At 57.1% G+C, this 18,673-nt stretch overlaps 1 protein-coding gene across 1 annotated transcript in view; it reads left to right on the top strand.

Annotated features, from left to right (window-relative positions):
- Positions 1–18,673, top strand: part of CPNE5 (copine 5) — an 82,558-nt gene that overhangs the window by 13,379 nt on the left and 50,506 nt on the right. The window lies entirely within an intron of this gene.

Here is an 18,673-nt window from a genome sequence, read left to right as displayed (position 1 = left end):
CTCAGGGAGCCCCAGTCTGAGGGGGACACGGCCCTGCCCTCAGGGAGTCCCCATCTGAGGGGGACACGGCCCTGCCCTCAGGGAGTCCCCATCTGAGGGGGACAGAGAGGTGATCTCCGTGGCCTGACAGCCGTGGGCATGGCCTCCAGACCATGTCCCACCCCGGCAGCCGCCCCAGGTCCTGACTACTGTGAGCGGTTGGTTAGGTGAACCCCTGCCCACCAATCTTCAGTGACTCCCCTGCTCTGAATCAGTCCCACCCCTCAGCCTGGCTTCCAGGCCCTGCCAGACCCGGGGGGTCCCTCCCTGATGACACGGTGAGGGTGAGAGCAGCCAGGAAATGTCAGGACCTCAGGCCTTGTCCCTCGTCCTCGTGGGTGGGCGGCCAGGGCCCCTCCTCCCTGTCCCCCCCCCCCAGTGTAGGGGGAGCAAGTGGCCAAAGGGCTGACCTTCACCCACAAACTGTCTGGGAAATGCCTGCACGGGGCTGGGCTGCGTTTACTTTCTCACTCTCTCCGAGACGCGCCAATTAGAGCGTGGACCCGACACGGGGGAAGCCGTTAGCTGCTTTAAAGGGACTAATTACTTCTGAGGCCTTTGGGCCAGGCTTCACAGAAAGCGGGTGATTCATCAGGAAAGGGTGGGGGGGGGCTTCCGAAGGGCACTCCCCTCCAGCCTGGCCAGTCTCCACTCGGGGCTGGGGCGGGGGCACCGCAGTGGGCAGACGGGGGTGGGGGTGTGTGTGGCGGGGTGTCAGCTGCACCTGCGCTGTGATCCTGGCTCCAGCCCTTCCTGGGGGTGGGGCCTCAGGCAAGTGGCTTAGCCTGTCTGTGCCTCAGTTTCCGCATGTGTAACACGGGGATAGCACCTGCCTGCAGGCCTGTGGTGGGAATGGAACAAGATGGGCGTCGAGTGCCTGGGGCGTAGTCACCGCTCGGTAAATATCATCGAGCAGCATCGTCCGGAGCCTCGCCGGGCACAGCCCTGTTCCAGTCAATATTTGCAACAGGAAGCACTGATGGGGTGCTGGGCAGCAGCCCAGGTGCGGGTGGGGAGAGGGAGCGGCAGGAGAGCAGCGGGACCAGGGGGTAGTCACCGGCGTGAATAATCCTGCCGGGAAGCGTGAGCGGCACCGGTGAGGAGAGCGGGAGTTCGGAGGAGAGAGTTACAACCGTGTTAACAGCTCGCTGGATTTTGTAAAATGGGATTTGATTGAACACAGCCCTCTGGCTAAGGGGCGCATGATGTAGAGAAGGGGAGGATGTGGGTGGAGGGAACTTCGGGGATCAACCTCCCCATTCTCTGAGGGGCAGGACGGGCCTCAGGGGCTGAGCCAGGGCGCTAGGCCCCACTGCAGTGGGCGTGTCCCCGGGGAGCTGGGCTTCAGTGGAGCTGGGGATGGGGGGGGGCGGGGGGGGCACAGCACAGGGGCCCCGCAGCAACAGTTTAGGGGGGTGGCCGCAGTGAGAGGCCAGTCCAGGTTTGGGGTAGCTGGGGTGGATGTGATAAAGCAGTGGGCAGGATTTAGGGAGGCCAGTGGGGTGAGGAATCACGAGGCCGCAGCAGTGGACAGCCTAAGGGGTAAGGGGGCTTCAGGACAGGAGCAGGAGCCCCCGGTGAGGGACAAGGTCAGCCCAGGGAGCCTCGCTCTCTTCCCACCTCCGCTCTCTGCGCCCATGGGTGGAGCCACAGGCAGGCCTGGGGGTGGGAACGTTGATGCGGTCTACACTGGTCAGCCTCCGGGCACAGGTCAGGGTGGAGAGGGCAGGGGTGGATCCAGAGGGGCAAGTGGAGACGCCCGAGCCGACATGGAGCAGATGAGCGAGGCTGGCATTCAGGGTGTGGGCTGAACGATACAGGAAAAGGTGGGGTCCTGGGGTCAGAGTTCAGAGCAGGAGGGTCTCTAGAGGTCAAGGAGACTGACCCCATGTCCGAGAGGCAGTCAGCACCGTGTCCAGCCTCCAGGGGTGAGTGGCAGAGCTCAGCCACAGGTACTGTTGGGGAGGGGAGAACCCCCCCCGCCCCGCCCCGCCCTTCTTGAGTTCTTGGACTCTCAATAAAATTGGCACAAGACCAGATTAACAGGGGAAAGACCGACTTGATATGTGTGCATGGCAGACCATAAAAGATGATGCTCTCTGAAATGACGATCCAGCCATCTTTTTACATTTTTTAGGCACAGAAACAATACATTTGTGAGGACATGGCAGGACAAAGACATTTAGGTCTGGGCGCTCATTCCCGAGGAATCTGAACAATATGTGGGCTTGGGGAGTAGGTTGGTGAAGCAGCACAAGCTTCCTTAGGCAAGCTTCTTGGCCCTGGATTCCTTAATCCTGGTGACAAGGATGTCTCTCAGCCCCCCTGCAGCCAGGGGGCACTTTTCATGGAAGAGAATTCTTGCCCACAATGGCTGCTTGTCAAGTAAGTTTAATTCCAAGTCATCGCTATGCCATTGTGGGGCGTTAGGGGTGGCGGCAGTACCCCCAGCAGGCAGGCTTCAAGCTGTTTGGGCAAAGAGAAGATGCACTCACACGTATCGAGGTCCTGCTTCTTGCCTCAGAGGCAAGTCTCAGGAATGGAGAGCGTAAGGAACCATCTGGGCCCCTCCCTGTGGAACGGCCCTGGGAAGGAGGACTGCCTTTGCGGGTAAACAGAAAGCAGTTGCCACCGCTGGTGCATCGCAAGCGTCTGCTAGCGGCATCTTGGCCGGGAGATGCATCCCATGACCAGCGGGGTCAAGTGCCGGCCCCGGGTCCCCCCAGGCAGGGCCTGGCCCCGGCTCGGCTCGCACAGGCCGCAGAGGGATGAGAGCTCTTCTCGCAGCCCCTGGCTGCCGGTTTCAGCTGATTTTAACCATTTAGGTCATTTTAATGCCTTCGGAGAAAGCTCCATCTTCCCAGCACCTAAATCTGTCACCACATTTTATGAAAATTGACTCGAGATGAGATTTTAGCCCAGGAAGTCGAGCACTATTTGCATCAAGCCTTGAAGGGCCTTCCGCTGTCCGGGGGAGGCAGGGTGGGAAGGGCCCCATTTGAAAAGTGTGTGTGTGTGTGTGTGTGTGTCTATGTGCGCGCGCGTGCGCAGGGGTGATCCTTGCCTCTCCCCTGCCCGGTGGCTGTCCTGGCCGAGGGCCCCTGGGTAAGGAGGAGAGGGGTGCTGATTGACCCCTACCACTTGCAGTGACCTCAGCCCACTGGACATTTAACACCAGCGAGGAGGACGGCTCATCGCTAAGTATTTGGGATAATCTCCTCGTAACTGTGACTCCGTGAGCCTGTGCTGGCACTGCTGTGTGGCAGGGCGAGTGCTGGCTACACAGAGGGCACCAGGCACTGTTCACAGCCAGCAGGGCTCACTCTCAATCCGGGGGAACACTCAGCAACAGTGGAGGGGACAGCATACGCTTCCGGAGCTGTGTGTGCCAGGCTCTGCTCCGAGCACGCCCCCAGCCTCTCCCTGAATCCTCGCGACGACCCTGGGAAGGAGGTATTATTATTGTTATTTATTACGGTGCTCGGTCCCATTTCCTGGAGGAGGAAACAAGCACAGAGAGGTTGGTGAGAAAGAGGTTCTAGACCACGACGTTGTGACAACGGTAACAGTTATAAAGGGCTCCGTTCCGCTTGTCCCGCATCCGGCCCTCCTTCGGCCCACACCGCCAAGGTGGTTTCCTCTCCCCCGTGTTCTTCCCCTCACGTCTGAAGATGCTCATGGGCCCCGCCAGTCTGCTTTTCAGCAGACGTAGAGTGGGGCCTTTTTTTCTTTTCTTTTTATCAGTCGTTCCTGTTTATACCACTGTCGTTTGCCCTTTACCAATCCGGGCACCCCCTCCCCCCAGAACACCCGCTTATCCTCCACTGTCCTTCCCCAAGTGTGTGGCCTGTGCTGTCCACTTGTCCAGCCCAGTCATGGGCCGCCCCTCCTCAGGGGCTTGAGCTAGACAGTCACCCTCCTCCCCAGGTCTCCGCATTCTGCATCTTTCCCAGGCCGTGCACTGTCCGTGTGTCTAATATCCCACCTGCCTGTGTGACGGTGTCTCCCGCTCCCTCAGGCCGTGCACTGTCCGTGTGTCTAATATCCCACCTGCCTCTGTGACAGTGTCTCCCCCTCCCTCAGGGCTGTGCACTGTCCGTGCCGTCCAGTATCCCACCTGCCTCTGTGACTGTGTCTCCCGCTCCCTCAGGCCGTGCACTGTCCGTGTGTCTAATATCCCACCTGCCTCTGTGACGGTGTCTCCCGCTCCCTCAGGCCGTGCACTGTCCGTGCCGTCCAGTATCCCACCTGCCTCTGTGACGGTGTCTCCCCCTCCCTCAGGCCGTGCACTGTCCGTGTGTCTAATATCCCACCTGCCTCTGTGATGGTGTCTCCCGCTCCCTCAGGCCGTGCACTGTCCGTGCCGTCTAGTAGCCCACCTGCCTCTGTGACAGATGTTTCCAACTTCATATGGAGTTGGGGGCTGCTGTGTCTTTCTCACATGAGCTGCTGCTTCACAGAGGATTCAGCTCAGACTTGGAAATTGAGTTTTTAAGGGTCCTTGGGTAGATTCAGTCTATGTGTGGTCTGTGAAGATCATGTTGCGTTTCAGCTGTGCGTCCGGCATCTTGGCTCTGTCTCCTGGTGCAGGGTGGCGGTCATGGCCATCCGGGATGAGGAGCGGCTGGGTGGGCTGGGTGCTGTGGTCTTCCCTGCAGGCCTCTCCCCAGATTGACCTCAGTTCTCTAGTTGACCTTTGTTCAGCCACTGGGATCTACATAACCTGCGACCCATCCCCTTTTCTCCACCTGGCCCCTTAGGACGGCGTGAATAACCGTCAGATGCCTTGTCAGATGAAGCCCTGAATGTGATGTCCCAGACCCGTTCCCCTCCCAGTTCTGACACTCACTGTGACCTGGGTCTCAGTGTTCTCACCTGTAAATCGGGGTTCGGAGACCTCGGGAAGAGAATGCTTTGACAACGCCTGGAAGTGTCCGTGGCAATGCAGTGTTGCCCAGCCTGAGCACGTGGGCGCTCCGTCACGGCGCAAGTGGCCACACTCGAGGTCCTGTGACCGACACCACGCCTGCCCTCGGGGGAGCTCAGAGCGCCAGGCGGCACTCCTAATACGCAGGCTTCCTGTAAAACCCCGGCTGTGTGTCCTGTGCCGTCCACTTGTCCAGCCCAGAGGAAAAGAAGGGCTGCAGGGACGTAGCCCAACCCTGTGTGGGAAGGGACTCTCATCAGGGCTCTGGCAGGACCGGCTGGACCCAGGGACACTGCCATCGCTGTCCTGCCCAACAGAGCGCGCACCTTGGCGCCTGGCTGCCAGGAGGGGTGGCCGCCGATAGTGCGGCATCCCACCCCCTGCCTCTCCGGGGCCTCCGTCCCCTGCTGGTGAGCTGTGGGGCATCTCCTGTCAGCCTGCCCATGGGACCTGCCCCTCTGGGTGGTGGCCTTTCTGGCTCCTGCCCTCTCCAGGCCCCACGTGCTCCCTGCTCTGGCTCTGAAGGTCACCCCCGCACCCTGGCAGGCAGCGTCCCTTCTCTCCCTCTAGTTCCTCCTGCCCAGAAGGCTTTCCCTGGCTCCAGTGTCTCTCAGAACCACAGCGCAGGGCTTCACCTCGAGATGAGTCACCTCCCTCGCCTGGTGTCAGAACCCTTCCCACGGGGGTACCCTCACAGAGGCCATGGGAAGGGACCCCCGACTCGGCCCCACGCTGCGTGCTCTGCTGGCTCGTGCCGATGCGGTGGCCTGAGGAGAAGTGGCTGGCCCGGGTCACAGACGGACACTGAGGCTGGGAAAGTTGAAGCGACTTGTGCGAGGCCGCGCAGCTCAGGGAGGGCTGGGATTCCCACCGGTTATGAAGCTGCCCACAGTGATCAGGCCTTCAGGGCCGATACCAGCAGCCACCGCGGTCAGAGGTGGCACAGGCGCAGCTCTGCCTCGCACAACCTCGACACCGGGCCGACTTCTGCCCCAAGCACCGGCGGGTCAGGTGGAACCACCACACGGACCTGCAGTTTGAAAATGTTGGCAATTTCACATGGTCTGATGGTTAGGTCAGACTCTAATGCAATCTGAGCAAGTGGCCCCCAGTCACACCCCTGTCCTCATAAGCTCAGTGAGGTCCCGCCTGCCCCTTGCCTAGCGGCTCGCTGGAGCCAGCCTGGGACGATGCTCCCTCGTCCGTGAGGATCAGGCCACCACAGCCTCGGGGGAGAGAGACCCAGGGCGTCAACAGCTCACACACACTCCCAAGGTGTGAGGCCGTGGTGTCTGCAGGTTCTCACACCCTGTGCGAGTGCTGAGTGCTTGTTCACGCTTCTGACCACCCGTGTCTCTCCACCCTTCCCGCTGGCTGTGAAGAGCCATCGCTCACTGCCCTCTGTTAACAGGACTCTCCAGCGCCCATGAGGTCACGTATTGAGGCGAGGCCTCCTAGTTAGCGTCTTTCCAATGTAACTCCCGTGCCTAGGATGGACGAAACTCATTTAAAAAATAATTTAAAATAATAGAAACAATAAAACAAGACCCAAGCTATTTGGCTCGAGGCTTTTCCCGCCTACCTCCTGGCCTGCCCCCACCTCTTCCCTCGCCCTGTCCCTCCACTGCGTCCAGGCAGCCGCTCAGTTCCTGCAGAGGGAAGCCCCCAGGCCCGTCCAGCCTGCATCTGACTGCGGTCTCCAGCTCTCTGAGCCCCCGGACACCCTCCCCCAGCAGCCGACATTGCTCTCAATGACTCCGATTGTTTAAGAGTCAGAGTCAACCAAGATGTTCACAACATCTGCTCTGTAACAACAGGCATTTTTTACTTGTGCCTGCCATGCGCCCGGCATCTTACCCATCGTCCCTAATCCTTATGGCAGCTCTGTGGCCAGGTACAGGTCATCCCCAGACCCAGACAGGTGAAGAAACTGGCCTGGGGCCACATGGCTGGGAAACAGGGGTTCTCTCCCCATTAGCCAGAGGGTGGTGGTGTCTTGGGCAGCTCTTGGGAGTCAGACAAACCTGACTTACAGAGGTTGGGTCAGGACCTTGGTACTTAGAGCTGTGTTGCCGTGTACTAGACACGTATCCTCTCTGAGCCTCACGTGAAGTGGGCCCTGAGCAGTATCTACCTGCTGGGTTGTCTGAGGATTGGAGATAACACAGGATCAGCTGGAGGAGCCAGGTACTTGATAAAAGATAGCTCTTGTTAGTAGTATCATTGACGGGCCCTGGGCGCAGACAATGCACCAGGCAGTTTACCCATTCTATGGATAGGAGCATGGAGGCCAGGAGAAGAGAAGTAACTTGAATAAGACACTGTTACCCTCCAGGGTGTAAAGCAGGGAGTTCCCCGCCCTCCAGGACCGTCCGGGGAGCTGGGAGGCCACCCTCAGACACAGAAGGATTTGAAAGCCTCGCTTTCTTCATCTTGGTAAGGGTATTAGAACAGATCCTCTGGGAAGCCCCGAGTTTCAGACCACAACTGGGTCAGGAGCCACCCTGGTACAGAGGCGGATTCTCAGTGCTTCCCAGCAGGGAGAGGGCCAGGCGGGCTGGGGAGGCCCCCCGGAGGAGGTGGCACTTGAGGACGGTGGGAGAAAAAAAGGGCATTGCAGGAATGGGGCCTGGCATGAGCAAAGCCCAGAGGTGAGAACGCCCTGTGTGCCCGTGAGAGGGGAGACTGTGGCCCAGAGCGCTGGCAGGAGGTGGGAGGTCAGCTCAGGAGGGCCATGTAGGTTGAGCGGTGTGAGGAGTGAAGACAGTGGGTGATGTGGTCACAGGGGTTGGCAGGGGCGGATCCTGAGGGCGTCACGGGCCAGGTCGGAGCTCACATGCTGCTCGCAGTGTGACGGGAAGCGACTTGAGGGTTTTGAGCAGGAGAGTGGTGCAGCCTGGTGTGTGTCTCAGAAAGAAGCCTCCGGCCGCTGTGTGCGGAGTGGGTTGCAGGGGAAGGGCAGAAGCAGAAAGACAGTGCGGTCTCGTGGAGGAGATCCTGGCGTGAGACCCGGGTGGGCAAGGGCAGTGGGGATCCAGCTTGTCCAATGGCCACGAGTTTGAAACAAAATGACCCTCTGCCCACCAGGCCGTGAGCCCGATTTAGGGTCCCTGATGAACAACACAGGACCTGGGCCCAGCCGTGCGACATCGGCCTTTACCAAAATGGTTAGGTAACGCCTGGGCCCTTGTTCGTGCTAAAGCCCAACGCAGGAGACAGGCGCACTCCGAGGAGAGCTCGGCCGGCTCCGGGACTCCCCCCTTTCTGCGGGGAGGAGTCTGCCCCCTGCCCAATGGCCCCTCTTGAGCCGTGGCTCCCGTGGGCAGCCTTTAGGGGTCTTGGCTCCCATCATGCAGCTGAATTTTCAGGGCGCTGACTCCCCGTCGTCAGGAGCCAGAAGTCAAGGCCTGGCTTAGGGAGCACATGGGTCCTGGGCACCTGTTCTTAATGCTGGGGCTTTAGAACCCGCTGTGGCACAGTGAGGACACACTGTCCCGTGCCCCTTCAGATCCTTACTCTGCCCCTTCCCTTAACCTCTCTGAGCCTTAGTTTTTGTTGTTGTTGTTGTTTGAAAAATATGTTTTTATTGATTTTAGGAAAAGGAAGAGAAAGGGATGATAGAAACATTGATGAGAGAGAAACATCGATTGGCCGCCTCCTGCACGCCTCCCATTGGGGATCGAGCCTGCAACCTGGGCATGTGGCCTGACTGGGAATCGAACCATGACCTCTTGATTCACGGGTTGACGCTCAGCCACTGAACCACACCAGCCAGGCTGAGCCTTCGTTTTCATCAGTAAAACGGGGCTTCCATGCCTGCTCATTGGGCCGTGGGGGGACTAAATGACAGAATCAGCACAGTGCCTGGCTGTGCCCAGTACTTGTAAGGATTGTAACTATGTACTGCCACCAGACAGCTGACATTCCTACCGCCCTGTGCACCCTCCACATCGGCAGCACCCCCGGCTCCCCGGGCCTCCCCACACCCTAGGAGAGGAAGCAGGGGCACAAAGGGGTCTTTGCTTTGTTTGCCCAGTGACTCGGCCTGGAAAGCAGCAGAGCTGGGAGTGAGGTGGCCTGGTTCCCGGCTCCTCCCCTCACCCAGGCCCCTGCACTTCCAGAGTGGCCTTTTCTGGCTCCAAGTTTGATGTGGTGCCTCAGGGCCAACTGGGGGTGTGTGACTCCTGCTGCCCTGCCGCCACCCCCCCCCCCCCCCCCCCCGGTTCAGCCAGAGGCGTTTGCTGCTTGTGGGTAAAGCATTAGAGGAGCCCGAGACTCCATCTGGAGGAAGGAGCGTGCTGTCCTAGTAACCCTGAGGTTCCAGGCCAGGTCCCTCGGGGGCCGATCAATCTATTTCCTCTTTTGCGTCAGCGTCCAGGGCACTTCATCGTTGCGGCTGAGCTGCTGAGAGTGTGGGCTCCAAAGCCGAGGTGACTGGATCCAAACCCAGCTGCCGCCTTCCCAGCTGGGGCTTTGGGGCAAGTGCGCAGGCTTAGGACCTGCCGGGAGGAGATGAGCTCCTTCATGAGCAGTGCCCGGAGCAGACAATGTCCAACAATGGCTCTTCGTATAAGAAGCCCGAGCGAGCCCTGGCCGTGGCTCAGTTGTCTGGAGCGAGGTCCCCTACACCGAAAGGTGTGGGTTTGATTCCTGGTCAGCGTGTGTATCTAGGTTTCGGGGAACATCCTCAGTAGGAGCATGTATGGGAGGCAACTGATCGATGTTCCTCACATTGCTCTTCCTCTCCCCCTCCCTCTCCCCCTCTTCTTTCCTCCTCCCCCTCTCCCTCCCATTCCTGTCCTCTCTCTACAATTATTAAAAATGTATCCCGGGGTGAGGATGAAAAAGAAAAGAAAAGAAGCCCTGAGTGAGTAACCAGTGCTTTCCCAGGAGGAAGGAACCACTGATGGTATTTCAGACATCCTGGGGTCGTTGTTAGGAGCTAGAGACTTTTAGGGGTGCCTTTAGGGAGGGGCTTGCTGAGGGCCCTCCCCCCACATCTGCATCCAGACCCAGGGCTCAGCGGTGCAGCCACCAGGGGACGGGCTGGTGGAGGGCGTTCGTCAGCAGCGTGGCAGCCAGGCTCGTGGGTAAAAGGGTTCTTTCCCCAGGAGCTGAGATTTGACAGATTATCCGGAACAAAGGCTAATTAGGAACAGGCTTTTAGGCGGAAGTCTTTCATTATGAGCTTGGTACATTTTCACAGGCTGCTGCTGGCGTCGGGCAGAGGGAACCTCCTCTGTCCAGGGCCGGCGCGGGGCAGGTCTCCGCTCACCGCTGCCCGTCCTCACCCGGAGGCCGCAGGCCAGCGAGCCTGCTCTCCCTGTGCCACTCCGGGCGAGCCCTTCCTCACTCGCCGGTTTCCCTCACTCCACAAGGGGTGCTGCAGAATCCTGGGAGAACTTTCTAGACCCAAGATGGTGGCAGCCCTGGCACAGAAACACACAGGCCCTGGCATGGAAGCCGGCCCTCTATGCCCCTCTCCGAGACCCAGGCCCTCCTTCCAGGTGCCCAGACCTCGGCCTCCTCCTCCCCGCCCTGGGCACCCACCTGCCCTGTTCCTAGAGCAAACACATTCCATCTTCCTATGTCTGTTTAAGTTGGTGGCTTTCCGGCCTCTGTCTTTAATCTCGATGAACATGACTCATGAAGGGCTGGGCCGGGCCTTTAGCGTCCCAGCGATGGAGCCGTCAATAGTATATGAGGGGCGCTGGGCCGGGAAGCGTGGCAGCGGTGCGGCGGAGAGCAGTCCTCGGCCGCCACCGGCTGGGCCGGCACAGCCACGGGCGCTTTGCAGGGGAGGGGGTCTCCAGAGCTTCACCCAGCTGGAATTGGTAAACAGGCAGAGCGTCATCCCGTACACCGAAAGGGCACGTTAGGACCGTTCAGGCTTGCAGAGCCACCACTCCTGACTGAGCAGGGGACCCGGTGACTGTCACTCCTGGCAGCCTGGCCCCGCCCCCATCCCGGGGGGCCGCTGGCAGGTCCTCCCTCTGCAGCTCTGCTCCTTTGTCTGTAACGGGGGAGGGCGTTAGCAATAGTATCAGTGCACCGGTCAGTGGGGATTAAATGAGACCACGGATGAGTGAAGTGTTTCAAAGAGAAGTCACGACACAACGCAGGAGCAGGAGGAGGAGGGTTTGATGGAAGGAGGGACCCGAGGCGGCGTTGGCAGGCGTCTGGGAGAGCAGGGTGCTGCTGCCACCTCGGCTCTGTCACAGCCGTTTCCTAATTAGCAGTGTGACCCCCGTCAGAACCCCGGCCCCGTTTCCGTTTCCTGCCTCTGTTTTCTCATTGGTTGAGAGGATTTGGTTCCTTCGGCTCTGAGATCTCTAGGCTGAAGGGTCAACTTGTTAATCAATGAATGTTTATGGAAATCACCGGAGGGGCCAGGACTGTGTGCGTGTGTGTGTGTGTGTGTGTGTGTGTGTGTGTGTGTGTGTGTGTGTGTAGGGGCTGGAGGTGGATAGTGTGAGCCGAGGTACAGGTCAGGGACACGCCCCTGTGCCACCTGACCTGTAGAACCACCCAGACCCCACAGGAAGAGTCAACAAGGCGGAAGGCACTGTAGGCACCAAAGAAGGTCAGAGGCTGGGCAGTCGCATACGTGCATGAGACCGGCTGGGGCATAGTTCCAGCCTCAGGCACAGTATCAGCCTCTTCTTGGTTGGTGACCACCTCAGCTCCTCATTGAGTGGGAGCAAAACCTGCCTGGGTTCACTTCTCTCCCTGCCACTCACTTGCTGTGTGACCTTGGGCAAGTCACTCAGTGTCTCTGACTTTTATCTTAGTTAATTTGCCTGTAAAATGGAATAATAACAGTACAGCCTCATAAGGTTGTTATGAAGATTAAATGAGTTAATATATGGGAAACACGTGGTAGCTGGCACACAGTAGGGCGGCTATTACAGGTTATTACAGGTACTGGAGGCCTACTATGCAGCAGGTGCGGCACAGGGTCTGAGCACATTCCCTTCCCCCTCCCTCGGGAGCAGGGATGGTTTGCTCTGTGATGAGGACATGTGCCTCTCAGGAGTTCCACGTTGTCTCACGTAGACAATAAGCAACAGGCCGTGGGCAGTGGGGGTCCTGGGGCCCTGGCCCGGCTACCCCTCTGCACCACCCTGGCTCTGGGAATTGGCGGGCGTTGAGGCGGATGTTGGGAGACCTCCGGTTTCCTTGTGGTGGCTTGTCTCACTTGCCTGGCCTGGGTCCTCTCTCTCAGCCCTGCACTGGCCCTTGTCCCAGGGCAATTCGGAAGGACAGCTGCCCTCCTGCCCCCATAAATCCCAACACCTGTGTGAGGCGGAGCTCCCGGGAGCCATTTAATTTAGTTCTCAGAGAAGTTTCAGGTCTGCCTCCCTGTGTGGGTCTGGCTGGACCGGTGACATGTAACTAATGCTGCTTAACTGCTACTCCCCAGGCTTAGCCAGGAGTTCCGGGAGCCCGCAGAGCGTCTTCAGTGGCACGACAGGGCTCCCACTGGGTTTCGTTGCTGGGGACAGACGTGAGCTTCTCAGAGGGCGAATGCCTGGATTTCCAGGCTCTTTTCTCATTTGTATTTTCTTTCTTTCTCCCCCTGGGGGACTGCCCCCCCCCGCCCCGGCCCCCAAGGTCAGGGAGGCCCCTACACCTCCTCGATTGACAGTCCCTTCCCCAATCACACACACACACCCTAGGGCCCTCGGCATCAGACTCACTTGGTAAAACAAAAATTTGGGGCTTCTCTTTGGCTTTGTTGATCTGAGAGTTCCTGTGCTACGGGGTTTGGTGGCCTGTGCCCCCAGACTGTGAGCAGTGTGAGGCCCCTCACATCCTCAGACCCCGGAGTGTGGACAGAGGGGCTCAGAAAGGACCGGGAGGAGGGACGGGTGTTTCCAAGGAGCCGGAAGTGTTCAGGGCGAGCTCGGCTCTGCGCACAGGTGGTGAGGGGTTAACCCACCCTCCCCTCCATGTACACAGACCACATGCCTTTGTGTGCTTCTCCCTCTAACACCTCCTTGCTCTAAGGCCCTCCTGCTGGAAAACTCAGGGCTCCTATGCAGGATGACATGCAGCCACACTGAGTCTTTTGAACATCAGTTCAGTTGTGTTCCTACCAGCATTAATAGGGGTGTAAATTGGGCCTGACAGGGACCTGGTGGCTTCTGGATTTTTAAAAATCCAAGTTTTCGCATGTATTTCCTTTGTTATGAGCTCCAGTAATGAAAGCTGTAAACCATCCTTAGGAAGTCCCTGGGCTGTGGCTCGCACAGGCCTCTGTGCCAGGGTCCATGTTAATTACCCCCGAGCCCTGGTAATTCATCACTGCCCAGCCTGGCTCACCGCCCCCTTTCCCGCTCCAGGAGATATCGGGGCCCTTGGAGTCCCCCTCCCTGTCCTGTTTCCAGGGGAACTCCATTTTCTTCTCCAGCAGCAGATCCATCTCTAGGGAATTCCCCTCTATTGCAGCTTCAAGTGCCATTTTAAAAGCAGCTGTCATCTTCCCTAATGGGTGTTTTCCTTACTGGCGGAGACAGGGGTGCACAAAGAATGCGGGCTCCGTCTGCACGGGGGTTTATCCAGAGTCCTGCTCGGGGGTGGGGGGTGGGAGGGAGGGTTTACAGGTGTCTGAGGGAGGAGGCGATGCACTGAGGGAGAGGAATGGCCCAGTTTAACCGAGGATTCTCTTGAATCCGGGTGTTTACCAAAGATTCTGCCATTAGGAGAAATTTTTCTTTTGTCTGAAGACAGGAGGTATTAAGAATTAGAAAGCGCAGGAGAGGCGAATGCAGGAACTCTTAGAACAAGGGTTAGACATTATAAGATTTAGATTGAATTTAGGCGATGGGGCAGGAACCCAGTCTTATTCAACTCGAAGTTCTCCCAGTTGCCTTGCACACAGTGGAGCTTCTGTAAATGCCTGTGAAGTAAAACTCATCTTTATTTGATTTTTATAATGCTTGAAGACTCCTGCCAGTTAGATGAAATAAAAGAATACAGGGGTGGGCAAAAGTAGATTTACAGTTGTTCCTATAGAAAATGATACAATAATCCTATCTAATAAAAGAGTAATATGCAAATTAACCATCGCTCAGCTACACCCACAAGCCATGCCCACCAGCCAGTCAGGAGCGAGTATGCAAATTAACCCAACCAAGATGGCTGCGGCCATGGAGTGAGCAGGAGGCTTGGGTTTCCTTGGCAATGGAGGAAGCCAAGCTTTCCACACACCCTGGCCAGCCCAGGCCTCCACTCAAGGCTACAAAGTTTCAATTATAGAAGATAAATAAATCCCAACAAAAATGGCTGCTGCCATGGAGCAAGCAGGAGGCTTGGCTCTGCTCAAGGCTACAAAGTTTCAATTATAGAAGATAAATAAATCCCAGATACAAGGGCCTCCGCTTGGGTCGCCGTGGGGCATGGCTGGCCTGCAAACCACCACAGGCCCCTCGTCCAGGCCACCCCACACCCCAAGGGAACCCCCACCCTGATCTGGGACACCACCCTTCAGGGCAAACCAGCTGGCTCCCACCCGTGCACCAGGCCTCTATCCTATCTAATAAAAGAGTAATATGCAAATTGACCATCACTCCAACACACAAGATGACTGCCACCATGTGGACACAAGATGGCTGCCCCCATGTGGACACAAGATGGCCACCACAAGATGGCCAGCAGGGGAGGGCAGTTGGGAGGGACCAGGCCTGCAAGGGAGGGCTGTTGGAGGTGATCAAGCCTGCAGGGGAGGGCAGTTAGGGGTGACCAGGCTGGCAGAGGAGGGAAGTTGGGGGCGACTGGGCCTGCAGGGAAGGGCAGTTTGGGGGAACCCATGCCTGCAGGGGAGAGCAGTTTGGGGAGGGGGAGACCAGTCCTGCAGGGGAGGGCAGTTAGGGGTGACCAGGACTGCAGAGGAGGGCAGTTAGGGATGACCAGGCCTGCAGGGGAGGGAAGTTAGGGGCAAACAGGCTGGCAGGGGAGCATTTAGGCATCAATCAGGCTGGCAGGGGAGTGGTTAGGGGCAATCAGGAAGGCAGGCAGGTGAGCAGTTGGGAGCCAGCAGTCCTGATTAGAGAGAGTGCAGGCTGGGCTGAGGGACACACACCCCTGTGCACGAATTTTGTGCACCAGGCCTCTAGTCCTATATAATAAAGGGGGAATATGCTAATTGACCCTCACACCATCGCAAAGATGGTGGCGCCCACAGCCAATAAGGAGGGAATATGCTAATTGACTGTCACGCCCTCAAAGATGGTGGCACCCATAACCACAAGATGGCGGTGCCCAGTCCCTTCAGCCCCACTGGGATGGCCGGTGTGCCCCCACGTGGGCCCGGCCGCTCCGCACACCTGCCTCTGGAGTCCCCCAGCCCCACAGCTGCCCAGGGCCGGCCAGAGGCACAGGCAAGCCTCATATGGTGGCTGCCCAGCCGCCCAGGGCCGTCCGAGGCTCAGGTAACCAGACCCGGCCAAGGCTTGCACTGCCGGCAGTGGCAGCAGCCGAGGTGTGATGGGGCATCACCTTCCCCTGATCTCCGGGTTGCCTCCCACTCCTGAGGGCTCCTGGACTGTGAGAGGGGGCAGACCAGGCTGAGTGACTCCTCCCCCTCCAGTGCATGAATTTTCATGCACCGGGCCTCTAGTTAATAAATAGTCATACAATAATAAACTGTTTCATGGACTCACAACTGTAAACCTACTTTTGCCTGCCCCTGTATAATGGCCTTTGGAGTTAGACATGCCTGGGTTTCGATCCCAGCTCTGCCTACCTGTGTGGACTTGGGCAGGTCACTAAACCTCTGAGTCTCCGTCTCCTCACTTGTGCAATGGGCAATAAAAAACTCACAGGGTTGTTGTGAGAATCAAACAGGGTAATGACCTGCTTGTCTACGGAGCTTCGGTGGGGGCTCAGTACATGTTCCTTTTCTTCCTTCCTCCGGCACTGGTGCTCAGCTCCATCTGCACAGTAGAACCACCGAGGAAACTTTAAAAAAGTCATTCAGGCCCCACCCACGGAGATCTGGGTTTAATTGGTCTGTGGTGGGGCTTGAGGATGGGTGTTTTTAAAAAGCTCCTATTAAAGGATACATTTTTTAAAAAAGTAAAATCATTAACCCCATACAAATATAAAATGAACACATGGCAACGATTTAACTCGTTAATTAATGAGGGAACCAGTAAGCGTTACAACTGGTTCAAAACCGCAGGTCCTCAACCAGGGTCCCTTTTCACTGCCGTTTTGTGATAATTTTGATGAGGTGCCATGGGAACCTAACTCTTGTTTACACCTATTAGCCTGTGGTAGAATTACTTTCATTATACATCATTTCTCTTAAAGTCACAGGACCCATCAATGACGTGAAGTGAGGACTTACTGTAATTCAAATAACACACACATATGGCCAATCAGGAATGCTGAAAAGAATTTATAAATAGATGCAACGCTGGTCAGGAGCCAGAGGGCAGTAATCAAATAAGCAATTGCATACCACCTTACTAAATTTATCTGTTTTCCTTCGGACAAGAATCAGTTGCATTACTCTGCGCCTCCCACAATTTGCAGAGCTGTAAGGTATCTCATAGATGACGGAAGGTGCGGACCTCTGTGAAGTCGGACATCTGGACTAGTGTGTGGAGAGGAGCACCCAGGCACCTACTTTTCTGCACGTTTCCGTATCTCCCACTTCCCCAGTGGTTCTCATGCAGCCACAGGGGAGGACCCTGCCATAGGCCCTGCAGGCAGCTGTTAGAGCTCTGTATTGTCAGTCTTTGTCTATGAGCTGTCCCACCAATGAGAGAGAAGCCCCTAAGTACAGGGTTCACGTCCCGTTTATGTTTGTAGCTCCGCACCCAGCACACTGCCTGGGCCATAAGTGCTTCACAGCTGTTCATTCAGTTAGTGACTGAACTGATTGGATAACTTTAAGAAGTAGGCAAGACAAGTAGTATTCTCCATCTTCTGCTGAGGAAACAGGCTTTCAAAGGCTCTGATCAAGTCCACAATTAGCTTGTGATGAAGTCAGGACTCAAACCCACTCATCCATTTCCTCACTCAGCCTTACTTCATTCAACAATTCCTGAGTGCCTACTGTGTGCCAGCCGCCGGAGCAGTGCCCTCCTGCTGCCCTTGCCCCTGCAGCGCAATGTGGCTTAGAGAACGTGGCCGGAAGGCCTGGGTTTGCGCCTTGAAGTCAACGATCATGCGCTGTGTGACCCTGGACAAATGACTTAGCTTTTCTGTGCTTTTGTTTTCTCATCAATAACATGGGGAAAGTCTACCACAGGACGATTCCATCACGTTTAACACGGTTCCTGGTGCTGCAATCATCTGCAGCTGTGAGCTTGTGACTGTCGAGCAGCGTTGGGCCCTGGGCTGCAGAGATGAGGAGAACCTGGGTCCTTCTGTTGCTAGAGCAGCTCAGTCTAGGGGTGGAACGAGCCTCCGTAGATTATTGTCAGGGGTGTGGTAAGTGCAGCGATGGGGACGTGAGGAAGATTATGGGAGCAGAGGGGAGGGGTGGACGTTGGAGAGCAGGCCTTCCGGGAGCTGAGTCTTCACACATCAGCCACTGGCCCACATGGTGACCAACTAGGAGGCAGTGGTCAAGATGAGAAAATGGCGAGTCCTGGCCAAGGCCACGGCCCAGGAGAGTGCCCTCCCGTCATGGGGGGTAAAGTACGGGCTCCTGCGCTTTATCTTTATCCATGTCCCTTTTTGAAACAAAATCTCACAAAAAATGTCTAGTGCACTGAACAGATAGATGTAAGACAGCAGCTTTGATGGAATTGATGGCCTGGGCTCAGCCCACACTGCCCTCCTCCCAGGCCTGGAAGACTCCTGGGAGCTCAGGGCCCCGTGTACCACAGTGTCACTCTCCCAGGGGTTCTCAAAGGGCGGTCCCTGCACCAGCAGTGGCAGCATCACCTGCATGGTTTTTAGAAATGCAGATTCTCAGGCATCACCGTAAACCTATTGAGAGTCGGAACCTCTGGGAGTGAGGCCTGAATCTTGTTTTCACAAACCCTCCAAGTGTTTCAGATGCCCAGAAATGGGGAGTGAATTCCCTACGTCATTTGGGGGAGTTTAAGGGGATTCAATTATTGAGTGTCTAATGTGTGAAAAATTCTAGCGTATATGCTGCAGGGGATACCAAGAAAGTCAAGTCCGTGTATTAGTTACCTACCGCTGCGTAACAAACTAGCCCAGGGGTTAGCCACTGAAACAATAGGGTCATGAGTCTGGGGGCCGCTTTGTGGGATCCTCTACCTCACCAGGCCATCGTCGGGGGTGTTGGCCAGAGCCTCAGTCATCACAAGTTCAGCTGGGGCAGGGTCCACTTCTCAGTTGTCGGTGGTTGTGGGTAGGATTCCGATTCTTAGGGGTGGGTTGGCTGTCCTTAGTTCCTGATCACATGGGCCTCTCCCTAGGGCAGCTCACACCTCGGCAGCTGCCTTCCTCAGGGCGAGCCAGCTGGAGAGAAGAGGGGCTGCCCAAGATGGAAGTCACAGCCCTTTATAACGTCATCTTGGAAGTGACTTGTACTCTAGTCTGTTCATTAGAAGTGAGCCACGCGGTCCAGCCCACATTCAAGGGGAGGGATTACGCAAGGGCGTGGATGCCAGGAGGGGGCATCTCATCCCACCATCCCTGTCTCTGCCCTGGAATTGACATGGGGGCATCAAATGAGGGCACACCTAACCGGAATCAGTCAGGGAAGGAGGGTAGTCA

This window comes from Eptesicus fuscus, chromosome 10, assembly GCF_027574615.1.
Source record: "Eptesicus fuscus isolate TK198812 chromosome 10, DD_ASM_mEF_20220401, whole genome shotgun sequence".
In the NCBI taxonomy this organism is placed as follows: Eukaryota; Metazoa; Chordata; class Mammalia; order Chiroptera; family Vespertilionidae; genus Eptesicus; species Eptesicus fuscus.
The sequence above is the reverse complement of the archived record's forward strand: the minus strand, read 5'-3'. Positions and strand labels throughout refer to the sequence as shown.